General features: G+C 36.5%; 1 pseudogene; it reads left to right on the top strand.

The window, feature by feature from the left end:
- The first annotated feature begins 754 nt into the window (after positions 1-754).
- Positions 755-1246, top strand: LOC125997399 (transcription factor BTF3-like; annotated as a pseudogene).
- Positions 1247-5447: the final 4201 nt, after the last annotated feature.

The raw sequence follows: 5447 nt of genomic DNA, 5'->3' as shown, positions 1-5447 counted from the left end.
AATGATGTAATGTTGGAGTCATACATCTCCTCACTTGGTATATTTTATTGGGCCTGTCTGAATCAGTGTGAGAACTTACTATGAGAAAAGTCTACCAGTAGGTTAAGAATATTGAGAGTCATTTTGTAAAATAATTTTCAAGCATTTTAAATGCGGGTACATAGGTTTAATTCTGTATTAGAAATGAATGAGGAGAGGTAGAGCTTTAAGAGTACAAAAAGTACATTGTCAGATTGAGAGACAGTGATCGTTGTGAACCTGTTAAAGATTTCTTTGGAGAAAGTAATATGAAGCACAGGTATGAAAGCTGATTAGGAATGATCAATAATTAAGGGAGAGCATGTGATCAGAACGGAGAAAAACATTCTTCAGATTGCAAGCTGAATGACGTTTTCTTCAAAACTTTAATGATAGGACTGTAATACATAAATGTATTTTATGTACTATTTAACCAAGTTGGGAAAGTGCAGTACATTTCAGTTCTTCTGGAAAAAAATTCTAGTTCTTATTAGATACTTTTCTCACTAAAACCCTGAAGGTTTGATCCTAAAGCTATCATTAAATCATTTAATGCTATTAACACGGGAAGGTGTAATGTTTCATGGAGTAAACTTTTCAGATACTTGAATTATTTGAAGACCATGACGTCACTTCTGGCCTCCCTCTAGCTGCCATCTTGCATCTCCGTGTGTGTGAGTCTTATATCAGCTGGTTTGCAGAGACTCCCCAGAGTGCCAACCTTAGTTCCCCACAGCCCAAGAAGATGATAGAAATGATAAACCAGGAGAAGCTTGCCAAACTGCAGACACAAGTGCGCATTGCTGGGAAAGGACCTGTGGTTCATAGCACAGCTACAGCAGATAACTAAAACACTTCAGTTCTCTCTGAAGAAGTTAGGAGTCAAAAATATCTCTGGCATTGAGGAGGTGAATATGTTCACGAACCAAGGAACAGTGATTCATTTGAACAAAAAAGTTAAAGTTTAAATTTCAGGCATCCCTGGCAGCAAACACTTTCACCATTACAGGCCATGCTGAGTAGCAGCAACTGACAGAAATGATTCCCAGTATCTTAAACCAGCTTGGTGCACATAGTCTGACTAGTTTAAGGAGACAGGCTGAAGCTCTAGCCAAACAATCTGAGGATGGTAAAGAAAACACCACTGGCTACAGGAGAGGATGATGATGATGAAGTTCCAGATCTCATGGAGAATTTTGATAAGGCTTCCAGGAATGAAGCAAACTGAATGGTGTCAACTTCTGAAGAAAACGTGAACAAGTTACTAGGAGCTGCTATTTTTATATTATGTCTGCATTTTAAAATTTTGTTCACGATCAATAAGATCTAGATCTAATATTTTTAAGCTCACTGGACACTGCAGCTCTTTTCAATTTTTGCTTATATACAATTCATTCTTGGCATTTAATTAAGCTGAAGAAGCCTGGGAATAAAGTTTGAAACAAAGATTAATAAAGTTCTCTGCCTAGTATAAAAAAAGACTATGTACTACATAATTGATCATAATACATTTGTTTCCAGGTAAGTGGGAGCAAAATTATTTGAAAAAAAAAAGACAAAATAGATAAGAAAAAGGAAATAAAGAACATAAAGTATAAAGGAAAGAGAGAAAGAGAAGAAAGAAAAGAAAAAGAAAAAGAAAGAAAAGAGAAAGAGGAAAGAAATAAAAAGAAAGAAAGAAAGAAAGAAAGAAGAAAGAAAGAAAGAAAGAAAGAAAGAAAGAAAGAAAGAAAGAAAGAAAGAAAGAAAGAAAGAAAGAAAGAAAGAAAGAAAGAAAGAAAGAAAGGAAAAGTACAATAGCAAGAAAATTTGTGAAAATTATTGCATCTTGCAGTGAGGTCAGAAGGTTTGCTAAGGTCTTATTGCTAGTTGATCTTTCTGTTTTTTCTTTTGCTTCTGAACATTAGGTATTTTTAAATACACATTGGCATCCAAATTGATGTGGTCCTACTGGAATGACAGTATTAAAAGATTTGGAATTATTGCATGTCCATGTATGCAGCCACGTGGTCCAGGTATTCCAAGTGATATTGCTGATGCTGTGGATTTTATGGGGCATGTTTTCAGCTACTAGGCCTTTCAGAAGTACAATAAGGTGTGTGTGTGTGTGTGTGTGTGTGTGTGTGCAGGGGGTGGTGGTGCCTGCACTCATTTCATGGAGTAAATTTTGAGAAAATTAGTAGTAGGCCAAAGACTGCTTACTCTGTGCAGTTGACGTTATATACGTCAAAGAATTTATTAAGTAGAAAATTACTTTTCTGTCATCAAGTCTTTTTTGCTTTGTTTTGAGCCACACCCAGCTGTGCTCAGGGGTTAATCCTGGCTCTTTGCTCAGAAATAGTTCCTAGTTCAGCGGACCATATGAGATGCCAGGGACTGAACCTGTATCCATCCTGGGTCAGCTGTGTGTAAGGCAAATGCCCTACTATTGTGCTACCACTCCATCCATGTTATCAAGTCTTCTAATTTGAAAAGTACATGGCAGAAAATTAATTCATATAACTACTATATTAGTGAACATTTTTGGCTGATAGATACAAAAATCTTATTAAAGTATACCTCAGACAAAAAAAATAGAAAGGTCGGAGAGTACAGTCTACATACCTTGCATTCAGCCAACCTGGGTTTAATTCCTGAAATATCCTATATGGTCCCCCTGAGTTGCCTTTCCATCCCCAATGAGGAGCATTTTTTTTGCAAATGTCAAAGGTCTCCAATATTTGCAATGAAGTGTTTTACAAGAACTGTGCCAAAGGCAGAGCAAAGGGGCAATCCATTCATTCTAAACCAGTAATTTCAACTATCTTTAGGTATCATTTGGGGAGATTAAGAAAGAAAACTCCAGTATCCTACTTTCACAGATTTTGATGTAACTGGCCTACACATGGATATTTAAAAATATTTTGTAGCTTATTTGAAGCATGGCTAGAAGAGACCATCGCTGCTCTATATACTATCAGCTGCTTCTGGACAGTTTGGCTCACTACTGACTCCCTACACTATGCACAATGCCTGACCAATAGAATATACTTAGCATTACTTTTTAATGAACAAATGAGGTACTAATCCAAACAACAATCAGTGAAATACATTGGCTTTCTATATATCCTGAAAATCAATGGAGAAATTTTCTCGAAAAGGAAAAATATACCTGAAAAGTGCTGTGGTATAGGAATCTCAGCACTATAATGGGGAAAGATTTTCTTATCCGCACTTAACTAATAGGGCATTCAATCAGAGAGCACACAAATAACTTGCCTTATGGCCTTAGAGAGAAATAATGATAGGTTTGCGCGTCTCTGATGCAATTGAAAGTAAGCTGATGGAAAGAGATTAAGACTGCAATTTGGAAACATAAAAGGTTAATATAGGCTGAATGTTTTGAACCTAAGATTGATTTCTGGGACAGATGATCAGTGCTAGATTCACACTGTCTCCAATGCAGATCTGCTGTTTGTATAGTTGATGCCTAGGCTACTATTAGCTACCCCTAGCCCAGCTGTTCCTTTGGAACATCTGGTGAAATGCAGACTATTCCAATCCTTTTTGGTTTGACAGAGACCAGTGCATCAAAACCCTGGTTTTATGAGCTGGGTGGGTACTGTATAGATTTGGCTTTTATTATTTTATTCCATATATTCCAATAACTGTAAATTCCAGTTCTGTGGCTACAATAAAAGGCTAGAAGAAGGATGCTTCTTTTAGCTTGCTCTTGGTGAGCACATAGAACACTGAAGTTTAAATTTATTTCCGCTAAAATTTTCATCATGCAATGAAATCACTTCTTGGAGGATGGGGTCAGGTTTACGTTTCAAACCACCCACTGTTACTCTAGCTACAGAAAACTGTCTAGACCCTTATAGTGCCCTTTCAAATAATTTTTTTAAACAAACTAATTTAATCAGACACATTTGTTGTGGCTGGTGAAGCCAGAATGTTGGTAGACTCATACCATAAGAGCTTTCTGAACAATTTGAACATGTTTTGTAGTAATTAAGCCACAGCAATCTCAAAAGTCAAGACATGTCCTTTTGGGGTTAATTAACTTTTAAGACTCCCACAAAATAACTGTAAAACCATGTGAAGATCTTCTGTATGATCAGAGAAGGATAAGTAGTTAACAGTCTATTGTAGTAAAGAATTCCATGCTAGAAAATTTTCTTATTCCAAAAACAAACTATTAGGACAATTAGTGATGGTGACGGGCATAATCAAATTCCTAACCTCAGTGACTAAGAAAGACAAAAAGTTTAATTCTCATTTGCTAAGAATTTTTGTCTAGTAAATGACTTGGGTATAGTTTGTCTATTTCAGTATGTTATTCTAAAGTTTATTCTGTCATAAAAAACAAAGAGGGACACATAGTATTTTTTTAATGCCTTGGTCCAGAAGCATCACAGATTTTTTTTTAAATTCTTTTTTTAAATTTTATTTTGACCAAAGTGGATTACAAATCCTTCACAGTAATTTTTAGGTACATAGCAACACCAATGTTGTCCTCCCTCCACCCCTGTTCCCAGCATGCATTCCATATCCCTACTTTAAATCCCAGGTTGCTAGTATTAGTGGTTCCCCTCTGTGTCTAGCATGTTGGAGAGTGGTATTGATTCTGTTGTTGTTACAGATAGCTTTTATAAAACTAAATCTCTGTTGTAAACAGAGTTAAACAGTTAATAGTTGAGTTTCAGTCATACAATATTTCAACCTCATCTCTTTACCAGTATTCATTTCCTGCTACCAATTCCCCCAGTTACCTCTATCGCCCCCGACCTCAGCCCTGCTTAACCTGCTTATGACACTTTTCTTCTTTCTCTGTCTCTCCCCCTTTTTCGTTTTAGGCACTGTGGTTTGCAATACTGTTACCAAAGAGTATAATACGTATCATCTTACTTCCCTCTAAAACTGGGAACTTAAAAGAAGCACAGATAGCTTTTGATCATAACCACTCACTATGCATGCCAATAAATTCTTGATGGAACTTAATCCTGTCCTCTAAAGGCATAACTCTTCTCACATATTCTTTGGTATACGGCTGCTGTTTCTGTTATCCTGGCTGAAAAGTTACGGAGCCTGTGAATGGAGATCTCTGGAGAGATGCACTTTCAATTACATAACCGGCAGTGCCAATATGCTTCGCTCTTTTTAAGATCCGTATCTCATATTTTCCTTCCAAGAAATCCTTTCTTATATTTGAGGTCCGCTTTAGTTTGCCATGGTTTTTAGAATGGTGGTCTCTAACAAAGCACATCTTCCTGTAACTATATCAGTGGGCCCTTTATCCCTGATGTTAGCAAATTGTCTAATTGTTGTTTTCAACATTCACTTATTCTCAAGACTTTCACAATCACAGTACTTTATTTGTTTATATTGGAGGGTGGAGTTGGACCACACCAAATAATGTTTTGGGACCATTTCTGATTTTGTGCTCA

Source organism: Suncus etruscus, chromosome 19 (genome assembly GCF_024139225.1).
Source record: "Suncus etruscus isolate mSunEtr1 chromosome 19, mSunEtr1.pri.cur, whole genome shotgun sequence".
Lineage (NCBI taxonomy): Eukaryota > Metazoa > Chordata > Mammalia > Eulipotyphla > Soricidae > Suncus > Suncus etruscus.
This window is presented reverse-complemented; position numbering and strand designations above follow the sequence as displayed.